Source organism: Balaenoptera ricei, chromosome 6, assembly GCF_028023285.1.
Source record: "Balaenoptera ricei isolate mBalRic1 chromosome 6, mBalRic1.hap2, whole genome shotgun sequence".
NCBI classification, from domain to species: domain Eukaryota; kingdom Metazoa; phylum Chordata; class Mammalia; order Artiodactyla; family Balaenopteridae; genus Balaenoptera; species Balaenoptera ricei.
Genome location: NC_082644.1, coordinates 86,012,308 through 86,025,599, shown reverse-complemented (window position 1 = coordinate 86,025,599; position 13,292 = coordinate 86,012,308). Strand labels below are relative to the sequence as shown.

At 39.1% G+C, this 13,292-nt stretch overlaps 1 protein-coding gene across 4 annotated transcripts in view; it reads right to left on the bottom strand.

Annotated features, from left to right (window-relative positions):
- The window catches only part of RUSC2 (RUN and SH3 domain containing 2), a 59,250-nt gene extending 46,007 nt beyond the window's left edge, over positions 1–13,243 (bottom strand). For all 4 annotated transcript variants that reach the window (XM_059925008.1, XM_059925009.1, XM_059925011.1 and 1 more), the window contains exon 1: positions 12,960–13,243. The gene's annotated coding sequence lies outside the window, so the exon portion shown is untranslated. The remainder of the gene's footprint in view (positions 1–12,959) is intronic.
- Between the last annotated feature and the right edge of the window lie 49 nt (positions 13,244–13,292).

Genomic DNA, 13,292 nt, shown 5'->3' with positions numbered 1-13,292 from the left:
TAGGCTTAAAGTCAGTTCAGCTGCCATAATTTATTCATTTATTCTACAAATATTTATTGAACTTATACTATTTGTCTGGCATTGTGCTGGGCACCAGGGAGACAGGCTGGGACCTGGGACCCTTTGCTGCAGCGCTGCAGTGCTTGCACCTGGACACACCTCTCCTCCAGCAACAAAATACAAAGAAACTGTCTGGGACTAAAAATAATTGCATGCCTGCAGTTAGGGTAAATTCTGGACCCAAAAGATACAAAGAGACCAAAAAACCCAACTGCCACTTTTGAAGAGCCTGGAGCAAAAGCAGGGGGTGGGGAGCAAAAGCAGGGTACTGTGCACGCCCCCTGCCCACACCACCACCTAAGGGGTGGGCAAAACACCTAAGCCACCCCTCTGGCCCGACCCCTGGACACACCCCTACCCCCACCCCATATAAGGAACAAGCTCGCCCCTCTCAGGGAGCCAACAAGCAAGGGGACCTGTTGTTTGTTCTCACTGCCCACTGCTGCAGCAGGGGCCCCAATAAAGCCTTGCCTGAATTTCTTGTCTGGACTCTGATCAATCTACTGATTAAGGAGGCCAAGAACCCTGGTTGGTAACGCCAGGAATATAGAGCAGAAAATAGAGTCTTTCACAAGTTGGGGAAAAAAGGACAGGAAAATCTTTGGCCCAAGACTGACAATCACAAAGGGTTTCAAATTAGCCTTTTATCCTTATTTACACATGAAGTTATAAATGTAGTCATTAAAAAACAAACAAACAACTCTTTTGACATATAATTCACATACTATAAAATTCACTTTTTTAAAGGGTACAAGTCAGTGGTTTTTAGTGTATTCACAGAGTTGGGCAACCATCACCACAGTCTAATTTCAGAATATTTTATCACCCCTAAAAGAAACCCTATATCCATTGATCTTGCATCCTACAATCTTCAACTCATTTATTTTTTTGTGGCTACCTTAGCATTTTCTATATACAAGATCATGTTATCTGCAAATAGTTCTACTTCCTTTTCAATCTGAATATCTTTTATTTCTTTTTCTTGTCTATTTGCTCTGGCTAGAACTTCTAGTACAATGGTGAATAGAAGTGTTGAGAATGACCAACTTTCTCTTATTCTTGATCTTAGAGGGAAAGCTTTTAGTTGTCTTTCACCATTAAGTATAATGTTAGCTACGGGGTTTTTTATAGATGCCCTTTACCAGGGTGAGGAAGTTCTACTTCTAGTTTGTTGAGTGTTTTTATCATGGACTTGTCAAATTTTTCTTTCTGCATCTACTGAGATGATTGTGTGGTTTGTCCTAAATACAGTCATTTTCATATTACAAAATGAATTTGTTAAGGTAAATATTTTAAATATACCAAAATTATTAGAATTCTGCTTTGGATTTCAATCATTTTTAATACATGAAGAACTTAAAAAATGGAAGAGATCAAGGTCTCTCTCTGGATCTTCCAGAGACCCTGGATTCAAAGACTATTCCTGCCCTCACAGAGTTTACAGCTATGTAAATAATGCGTTAACCGCTGTAATGGAGCCCCAGACAAGGCCAAATATGCAGGGGGTCATCAGGAAAGGTTTCAGAAAGGAGTCATATGAGTAGATTCTTAAAGGAGGAGTAGAAATATGCATGCAGGTCAGGGGAAGGATTTCAGTCAGAGAGAACCATATGTATAGAGTTCTTTATATTATTCAGCCATGAGAAAGAAAGAAATCTTACCATTTGTGACAATATGGATGGACCTTGAGGGCATTACGCTAAGTTTAATAAGTCAGAAAGAGAAAGACAAATACTGTATGATATCACTTATATGTAGAATCTTAAAAGGCCAAATTCATAGAAACAAAGAGTAGAATGGTTGCCAGGCGCTGGGGGGGTGGGGGAAATGTTGGTCAAAGGGTAAACATTTCCAACTATAAAATGAATAAATTCTGGGGATCTAATGCATAGCATGATGATTATAGTTAACAATACTGTATTATATATTTGAAAGTTGCTAAGAGAGTAGATCTTAAATGTTCTCACCACAAAAAAGAAATGGTAATTATGTAAAGCGATGGAGATTTAACTACCTTATGGTGGTAGTCATTATCCAACATATGCGTGTATCAAATCAACACACTGTACATCTTAAACTTACACAATATTATATGTCAATTATATCTCAATAAAACTGGAAGAAAAAAAAAGAGAGAGACAGTTTGTCACAGAAATCTGTACCCAGTAGCCTCAGACTCAGGACATAGATTCCCAGAGTATTTATTGAAAGAAGGTGTACCTAAGTCACAACAGAAAACTAAAGATTTGACCATATAGAAACTGTAAAATTCTAGATGTCAAAAGTCATAAACAAAATTAAAAGACAAATATTTGACACAAATATAACAAAATGCCAATATCCTTATACGTAAAGAATTTATGTGAATTGATTGCTAAAACCTAAGATCTTTTTGTAAAATTGTGGTAAGAACATATAGCATGAGATCTATTCTCTTAACAAATTTTTAAGTATAGAGTGCATTATTGCTAACTATAAGCATAATGTACAGCAGATCTCCAGAACTTATGCATCTTGCATAATTCAAACTTTATACAGGTTGAACAGCATCTCCCCATTTCCCTCTCCTCCAGCTCCTGGCCACCACCATTCTACTCCCGCATCTCTGATTTTGACTACTTTAGATTCCTCATGTAAGTGGAATAATGCAGTATTTGTCCTTTTGTGACTGCCTTATTCACTTGAAATAATAGGAAAATGGGCAAGATATGAGCAAACAGTAAGATTTAAAATACTATTAAAATACTATCTTTTGTTTATCAATTATCAAACAAAATAATAATAGTTAAGGGAAGGAAAGGAAAATAGGCATTTTCACACTTTGCCAATATAAGCATATTTATGAAGGTACAACCTTCATATTGAGGTTGGGGGTAAAAAAAAATATATATATATATCTCCAGTCTTAAAAACATTCAAATCCTCTAACTCCACCTCTAGAATTCCATATTAAGGAAACTATCAGAGATTTTTTTCATAAAGTTATTAATCTGAACATTTTTTAGAAAAGAGAAAGCTATTTTTAAAAACCTCAAATGTCTAACATTTGGATTAAGTAAATTATGGCACAGTCAAACAATGGATTTGTTACCTAACTATTCAAAATTTGACTTCCAAAAACTGTTCAATGATGTGTCTTCATTTTATACTTGTCTGTATTTTTCTAGATTCTCAACAGTGAGACTATATTTCACCTATAATTAGAGAAAGAGACAAACCACTTTCTCAGAAAATATTTTTAAACAAAATAGACACGATATATTTGTTTCAAAGGAAAAAATATCATAGTATCTTTCACTTCATCTTTCCCCATAAAAAGACAGTTAAGTTTAAACATTTTATAGGTTAAAATCTGAGCAGCTAATACCATTTCCTTAGGACTTTTCTGCACAATCTCTTAATCTTCAATGAGTGATAGATTTATAAACCTAATCTCTAAAGGCAGAAAACCCAGTGCGGAAATGATATTCTCCAAATCACACTTTTAGTGGCACTATTTGGCCTTTGATTCTTGGGTCTTGTGCACTAGGGCTTTTTATTTTCCTTTTCTTTTTTTCAAAAACAAAACCAAAAAAACAAAAAAACCAACAAACAAAAACCTTTATGTTGATTAAATCTGAGAACCATTGATGAAGAGGCTGAGATTATAGTTTGGGTCTAAGAGTAGTTCTACTCAAAGTGTGGTCTATGGACCAGTAGAATCAGCTTCTCCTGGGAATTTATTAGACTGGTAAGTGCTTGGGACCAGTGCCAGACTTACTGAATCAGAATTTCAGGGGTGAGCCAGGTGATTTTTCTGCAGCCTCAGGTTTAAGAAGCACTTGTCTAGAGGAAATTAAGCAAAGAGGCTAACAGTATGCAAAGGGAAAGAGGTGCACAGCCCACCTAATGTTCAATGTATATTTTTTAAAGCATATGCATTATTATATAATGTTCTAAAAACAAACCTTTTTTTTCTTATTATGAACTAGAAAGTATGGCTAGAAAAAATTTTCTTGGCTTTGTACTAAAAAAGGTTGACAGGGCTTAGGATTAAAGGGCAAAAGGAATCTATAATTAATTCCTGGTTCTATGCAGCTCACTAAATTAAGGCTAAGGGTTTCACATAGGAATTTGGGAACTGTATGTATGCAGTAAATATTTTGGTTATATTTCTCTCAAGCCATGATTGGTTACTGGTGGGTGGTCAGTTGAAGATGACGGGATCTCAAACCCAACCGTTTCTTTCAACCTCTTTCCACTTTGGAGTCATGACTCAGTAGGCAAAATTCAGTAGTCATGCTTCCCTGGTGGTCCAGTGGGTAAGACTCCACTCTCCCAATGCAGGGGGTCCGGGTTTGATCCCTGGTCGGGGAACTAGATCCCACGTGCATGCCACAACTAAGAAGTCCGCATGCTGCAACTAAGAGTCCACATGAGACCTGGCGCAGCCAAAATAAATTAATTTTAAAAAATTAATTAATTTAAAAAAAAACAAAGAAAATTCAGTAGTCATGTATCATCTTTGGTGACTGGCTTAAAGTGTGCTTTACAGAGCCCCCTCATTGACAATGAAAGGTAAGCGAAGGGGATGGAGAGGAAAGGAGGGAGAGAGAGATGAAAAGGTTAGACTCTACTTCTCCGAACCCCTTGCCTTTAACCAAAACAGCTCAGCTTTTACCTTTTTGTGTCCACTTTCCTGTGGAATATACTTGAACAAAGAGCTCCCCTCAAAAAAAAAAAAAGAGCTCCCCTCTAAAAAACATTTTGAAATTTTCCATTCTCTACTACATATTCTCACAATCCAGTAAAAAGCCATAACTGTCTTTTCCCCCCATGAGATCAATGCTCCTTGTTAACTATCTATCACCACAACCTGGCTGTCAAAAAGGACTCACAAATGCATAATGGGCAGGTGGTCCTGCTTCCAGGCCTCCTTTCTCCAACCACTATCATTAGGGATGAATAATAATGTTGCAAGTTGCTGTGTTGGATGTGAGGCAAAGCATATTGTATAAATCAGCCTATAAACTGAAATAGACACTGCCCTATCTAAGACGTTAACTATAGCTGTAAGTATAAAGTAAAGAGAATAATATTTTCGAGAAGTAGAATAGCTCTGTAACACCAAGTAACAGAAGTCCTTCAAAGTAGTCACTTTGGGAGACAATTCACTCCAGTAATGCTCCTATTTAAAACATTTCCAGAACCCATCTCTTGGAACTGCAAAAACCACCTAGCCAACTCACAAAACTGTGAGACATAATCAGTCATTGTTTTAAGCCACTAAGCTTTGGGGTGTTTGTTATACAGTAATATATAAGCAAGACAGAAATCTTTAAATCACTATGATTTGGAGGATATTTAAAAGGAAATGTAGGGACTTCCCTGGTGGCGCAGTGGTTGAGAATCCGCCTGCCAATGCAGGGGACACGGGTTCAATCCTTGGTCCGGGAAGATCCCACATGCCGCAGAGCAACGAAGCCCATGTGCCACAACTACTGAGCCTGAGCTCTAGAGCCCGCGAGCCGCAACTACTGAGCCCACGTGCTGCAACTACTGAAGCCCGTGCGCCTAGAGCCCATGCTCCACAAAAAGAGAAGCCACCACAATGAAGAGCAGCCCCCGCTTACCGCAACTAGAGAAAGCCTGCGTGCAGCAATGAAGACCCAACACAACCAAAAATAAAAAATTAAATTAAAAAAAAGATACTATCAAAAATAAAAAATAAAAAAAGAAAAGAAAATGATTAGCCTTACAGAAAAACTCTAGCTATCTAGAACGTACAGGGAATAGGTTGGTCTGACAACAAAGTTTGGCTGTATCTTTAAATAAACAGAATACAACATCCTTCAGATAATAAGAAAATAACATTTTGTAAGAGAAACAACTCTCGGATGAATGGGATCAGCAGTAGGTCCCCAACTCTCCCATCTTGAGTTTTTGCTTTTTTCCTTGGGGTCATCTGAATCTTATCTATACTGACTTTAGGAATATGCCGATCTCCTTTTTTTTCCTTTACCTGAACATGGATAAAAAATAATTTTCCATTTTTCCCTAAGTACACTAAATATAAGGCTGTATTTTCTTTCTTAAAATAATTATACAAGAAAGGAAGCACAAAAGTATAAAAACAGGTAAACAAGTTAAATATAGATTTTAGGATCCTAAGATAAACTTAAGTATAAACTTCGGATCCTAAAATAACTAAATCTAGCCAGAAGTTGGCTGGTCCTTTTTTTCCCTCTCCACCCAGTTATCAATTTGTTGTCCTTAACCACAGGACCACACAAGAAGCCAAAAACACAGCAGACATTTCAGAGCTCACTGTCTCATTTCCTGGAGAAGATAAAAGACTATCTTATTAAACCAAGAATTCCAGAGAACAGAAGTTTTCTTCTTTAAGTATCAAAATTAATTTTTTTTAAACTTTAGGTATTTTGATAAAACTCTTTTAAAATGTACACTTTCACTTACACACTTTTGTTTTAATCACAGTGTATAGGCTATAACTTAACTTTTTCTTGATGACTCACTGTTAACACTAATATACTATGCTAAAATATAGTTTTGTTCTCAGCATCTATTATGGACTTACATCCTCAATCATCAAACCAAACCAATCATCAAACCCCTAAGACTGTGTGTTAAGAGTAAATATGGTTCACTTTTGCCACTTCTATTCAACATAGTATTGGAAGTCCTAGCCAGAGCAATTAGGCAAGAAAAAGAAATAAAAGGCATCTGCACTCCTGTTGGCAGATGACATGATCTTATACGTAGAAAACCCTAAAGATCCACCCCCCCAACTGTTAGAATTAATAAATGAATACAGCAAAGTTGCAGGACATGAAGTCAACATATAAAACATATAAAAATCAGTTGTGTTTCTAGACAATAATAATGAACAATCTGAAAAGGAAATTAAGAAAATAATTCCATTTACAACACATCAAAAAGAATAAAATATGTGGGAATAAACTTAACCACTGAAAACTATAAAATGTTACTGGAAGAAATTAAAGAAGATACAAATAAATGGAAAGATATCCTGTGTTCATGGATGGTAAGACTTAATATTGTTAAAATGTCAATACCTGCAATATTCGACAACATGGATGGACATTATGCTAAGTGAAATAGGCTAATCACAGAATGACAAATACTGCCTGATTCCACTTGTCTGAGGAATCTAAAATAGTTTAATTCATGAATCAAAGAGTTGAATGATGGTTGACTGGGGGAGAGGGAAATGAGGAGTTATTGTTCAATGGGTATAAAGTTCAGTCAAGCAAGATGAATAAGCTCTAAAGATCTGCTGTAAAACAATGCACCTACAGTCAATAATATATTGTAAACTTAAAAATTTGTTAAGAGGGTAGTTCTTTCCATAACAATAAAAGGATGTCAACCACCCAAAGCAATCCACAGATTTAATGCAATCCCTTTCAAAATCCTAATGATATTTTTTGCAGAAATAGAAAAATCCATCCTAAAATTTGTACGAAATCGCAAAGGATCCTGAATAATCAAAAAAAGTCTTGAAAAAGCAGAACACAGTTGTAGGACTCATACTTCTTTACTACACAGCTTACAGTCATCAAAAGAGTATGGTACTGCCTCATGCTGGTCAGAATGGCCATCATTAAAAAGCCTACAAATAACAAATGCTGGAGAGGGTGTGGAGAAAAGGGAATCCTCCTACACTGTTAATGGGAATGCAAGTTGGTGCAGCCACTGTGGAAAACGGTATGGAGGCTCCTCAGAAAACTAAAAATAGAATTACCATATGATCCAGCAATGCCACTACTGGGCATACATCTGGACCAAACTATAATTCAAAAAGATACATGCACCCCTATGTTCATAGCAGCACTATTCACAATAGCCAAGACATGGAAACAACCTAAATGTCCACCAATAGATGAATGGATAAAGAAGATGTGGTACATATATACAACGGAATACTACTCAGCCATAAAAAAGAATGAAATAATGCCATTTGCAGCCATATGGATGCAACTAGAGATTATCATACTAAATGAAGTAAGTCAGAAAGAGAAAGACAAATACCATATGATATCACTTATGTGTGGAATCTAAAATATGACACAAATGAAACTATCTATGAAACAGAAACAGAATCAGGGGCATAGAGCATAGACTGGTGGTTGCCAAGGGGGAGGGGGTGGGAGAGGGATGGACTGGGAGTTTGGGGTTAGCAGATGCAAACTGGTATATACAGAATGGATAAACAACAAGGTCCTACTGTATAGCACAGGGAACTATATTCAATATCCTGTGATAAACCATAATGGAAAAGAGTATCAAGAAGAATGTATGTATATGTATAAATGAGTCACTTTGCTGTACAGCAGTAATTAACACAACATTGTAATTCAACTATACTTCAATAAAAGATAAATTAAAAAAAAAAGTGTGGTACTGGCATAAAGACAGACACACAGACCAATGAAAGAGAACAGAGAGCCTAGAAATAAACCTGGCATATCTGGTCAAATGATACTCGACAAGAATGCCAACACTATTCAAAGGGGAAAGGACAGTCTTCAACAAATGGTGTTAGGAAAACTGGATATCCACATGCAAAAGAATTAGATTGGGCCCTTATCTTACATATCATACAAAAATTAACTCAAAATAGATCAAAACCTAACCATAAAAGATAAACCTATTTAAAAAAACTTAGAAGAAAACACAGGGGAAAAGTTTCATGACACTGAATTCGGCAATGATTTCTTGGCTGTGACACCAAAAGCACAGGCAACAAAAGAAAAAAATAGGTAAACTGGATGTCATCAAAATTTAAAACGTTTTGTGCATCAAAGGATACTATCAACAGAGAGAAAAGGCAACCCATGGAATGGGAGAATATATTTTCAAATCATAATATCTGATAAGGGACTTCTATCCTGAATATATAAAATACTCTTACAATTCAACAATAGAAAGACATATAACCCAATTAAAAAATGGGCAAAGGATTTCAATAGACTTTTCTCCAAAGATATAAAAACAGCCAATAAGCACATGAAAAGATACTAAACATCACTAGCCATTAGAGAAATGCAAATCAAAACCACAAGATACCATTTCACGCCCATTAGGATGACTATTATTTTAAAAACAAAACAGAAAATAAGTGTTGGCAAGTTTATGGAAAAACTGGAATGCTTTACATTGTTGGTGGAAATGTAAAACAGTACAGCCACTGTGGAAAACGGTACGGCAGTTCCTCAAAAAATTAAACACAGAATTACCATATGATTCAGCAATTCCATTTCTGGGTATATATCCAAAGGAATTGAAAACAGGGACTCATATTTGTACACCAATGTTCATAGCAGTTTTATTCACAATAGCCAAAAGGTGGAAACAACCCAAGTGTCCATCGATGAATGTGGATAAAAATAATGTGATATATACATACAATGAATTTTATTCAGTCTTAAAAGGGAAGGAAATTCAGATGCAAGCTATCACATGGATGAACCTTGAAGACATTATGTTAAGTGAAATAAACCAGTCACAAAGAGACAAATATTGTATGATTTGACTTATATGAAGTACCTAGAGTAGTTAAATTCATGGAGAAAGAAAGTAGAATGGTGGTTGCCAGGCGCTGGGGGAAGAGGAAATGAAGAGTTAATTGTTTAATGATTATGCAGTTTCAGTTTGAGAAGATGAAAAAATTCTGGAGATGGATGGTGGTGATGGCTGGGCAACAATGTGAATGTACTGAATGACACTGAACTGTATATTTAAGAATGGTAAAAATGGTAAATTTTATATTATATATATTTACCACAACTTAAAAAAAAACAGTAAACGTGGTACAAGAGAGGTTCTACTGTGAGTTGTTAGCTTTTCGTTAGAATGCACTCCACACCCCACCCTCATCCCTTGAAGTCAATCCAGAGCAATGTTTATATCTGGCCACTCAAAATAATATGCTCATTTTGCAAGACAGACTCATTTGACAGGAATTACAATATCATATGTCAATGTTTGATGGGTGTTTTCTGGGTAACCTCAACACTGATCAACTGGACTATCTCTACAGAGCCTGCCCTTATTCTAACATGCAGTCAGTGAGCCATCTCAGTCAAGTGACTTTTAATAGGGTGCTCAGTCATTGTGTATCAGCAACAGAAGAAAAGGATGAGTTATTGTCCTGAAGTTGCAGAGAGAAAAATAGAACACATAAGCCTTCCCATGAACCAGGGTTGCCAGATTTAGCAAATAAAAATACAGGACACCCTGCTGTTTATCTGAAATTCAAATTTAACTTGGCATCCTGTATTTTATCTGGCAACACTCTGAAGCATTGGAAGTGAAAAAAAAAATAAATCAAACAATCCAGAGTGTTTTGGGGCTACTGAGGTCTTAACAGGGATCCTAGACAGGGAAAAGTAGAAAAGCCCATTAAAAACATATTGGTTCACAAGGACTCAGAGGCAAAGAATATACAAATCAATTTTCACTGCAAAGTAAAGGAGCTGTTACAGTGGAGGATTACTGGACTGAATGTCAATACTATGACATAGTATGAGTGTGTTTCATGTTTGGTAATTGCAATCATTGTTGCTTTTGTTGTGGTCATCCATGTAGAATGCTTGGTGTCAGTCGATTTATCTCTTGTAAAAATAAAATACAGTGTGTGTGTGAAAAAAAAAAAAAAAAAAAAAAGAAAAAAAGCAAAACAAAACAAAAAAAAAAACATATTGGTTAACAAAAAAAAAAAGTACTGGTCTCCAGATACCATGCTCCTGCTTAATTCAGCTCAGGAGCTCTTTCCTGCTTTCAGTATCTGTGATCCAAGACTTACTTTGTAAAGTTACAAAGATAAGTCAGAGAATGGAAGAAAGAAAAAGTAAAGAAGGATAAATCAAAGCTAGAAATGGGGGAGAAAATACCCAGCTTCCAGTTAGGCAGGCCTTGCCTCAAAAAGGAACCTTAAACATTTAACAAAAAGGAACCTTAGACACTTAACATAAAAATCAGAGGAAATCAGATTTTGACCTGGCTCAAAGCAGAAAAGAAACAATGATGGTGAGTGTGCTATAGCCATACAGTAGGAGGGACACGGGTAGCAGAACACCAGAGACAGTGGTGGGATCTCCCCACTCCCCTAAACCGTATCACTGCTTAATTTCCATGGAGCCTGCTAAGAAACTCCAGTCACTGTTTTACCTGCTAATACGCTGAGCCCCAGTGACAATAATGCCACTATTAGTCAGGCAACTACTTCTTAGCTTATAAACTCCCACAGCTTGCCAGCCATTGTTTCATCACTCAGCAATATCATCTACTTCCCCACGGAACCGGGGCCAAAACTGAGGTCGCCGAACCCTGTCTTAGCTTCAGGAAACTGAATCTGTTCAGGTCATCCTCTTAGGAATCAACAAAAACAGGTTTCAGGCTTTCTGTTCTTTGAGAATCCCATCTTTAAAAGGCCTGTGTTCTTGCTTATTACTGACACTGTTCACATAGCGGTAACCCCTGCCTGATTCTGGTCTACTGAGATATAAATGGCCCATATGGCCTGATCATACTTCAGTAGTATTTAGGAATCTTTGATATTTCTCACACTAGGCCAGCCTGGGATGTCTACCCCTCCAGTGGAGGAAAGGGGAGGGGAGGTATCCAGGAGCTAAAAGGGTAAAATAACTGAGGTCATTCCTCCAACCTGTCCTGAAGCACTAGCTGACCAGCTACACTGAGTAAGGTTTAAAGACTGTGGATAGCCTCCACAGTTCTTCTCTAGAGGGAGAAGTCAGTCGCTAGGGCAAGAGGAGGGGCGTCACCTGGGTAAAGCTCTTTCAAGATTATCTGGGCAGCCTCTGAGGCACACTGACCAATAAAAATTTCTGCAGCCTTGGCCCTGACTTTTTTTTTTTTTTTTTTTTTTGTAAACAGAACATAAAGGGAAATCAGCTGATAAATAGAAGCTTCTATGTAAATGACATTAGATGCATGAATGGAGAGACTGAATATGTTCAGTTCTATGCTCCCAACATAAGCACCACAAGTAATTCCCTAGATGCCCTTCCTTTTTTCCCACTTCATGTAACTAGTGACATTTTTCCCACTAAAGCACTCTGCCTCACAGCCTCTGCATTGGTCTCATTCATTCACCCACCCATTAAATATTTACTGAGTGCTACCATGTGCCAAGCACTGTGCTGGGCGCTGGAGATACAAATCAATAATGTATGGTCCTTGCCTCCAGGGCAGTCCCCTGGTGTCCTCGGGGCCAGCCTGGTAATCCCAAGCCAGCCCTGGGCAACGGGATCACGGTGCCCTTCGCAGCAGGTAAGAGCGGTAGCAGGGGACTGGCAAACTGCCAGGCCAAAGGTTTTCCCAAGGTAAAACTGGATGTGAGAGCGATCCCAGCCCGGCTCAGGCAGACACCAAGTTGGGAAGCAGGGGCCAAAGGGGCGGAGGGCGCAAAGGACCCGGTTGTGCGGAGGACCCCGCCGCAGTATCCGGGCTGGGTGCTGAGCGGCCGCGCTACCCCAGAGCCGTCACTGGAGATGTGGGTACAACGATGACTGCTGGGCGCGAGTCAGGTGAGGGGGTGTCTCCGAAGGGACACTTTGAGGAGACGGTTGGGGTGGATCTGGGGTGACGCCCAAAACGATGGTTGGTCCTGGGTGTTTGAGGGTTCGGTGGATGGCAGAGCTGAAGGGTCAGGACAGGACTGAAGACAAGGTCGGTCCAGAGGGTCGAGGAAGACCGGAGGGTGAGGTTGCGGGGACGAGGGGGAAGGGCGGAAGGGAAGGGGCGCTAAGGGCTGGATAGGTGGGCAAACTGAGGGCTTTTCTCCTAAGGGATCATTTGGAACGCGAGGGCAGTGGGTCTCCGGGACCTCTTCCGATCCCGAAGAGGCGTCCTACCTGGTTTCTCGCCTCAGCTTAGTCCGACGGCGTAGGCGGCGGCGTAGTCTCGCGCCCTGCAGGGGTCGTGTTGCAGCCTGGACCAGCAGGCGCCCCCCTTCTCTCATACAGCTTGGTAACGTCCGGTCCCCCCTGCAGCTGTGGCGCCGATGGTCCGATCTGAATTGCCTTCATGCCGCCCCTCAGGACGGCCAGTAGTTCGGTCCCCTGGGGGCCAGCGGGTGCTCGCCCACCTCCCCGCTCCTGCTGCGATGCGCGCAGCGAGTCACGCGCAGTGCTTTCCCGCGAGGGGAGCGAGCGGCGAGGCTTCAGCCGTGGCCCCGCCTTCTGCGG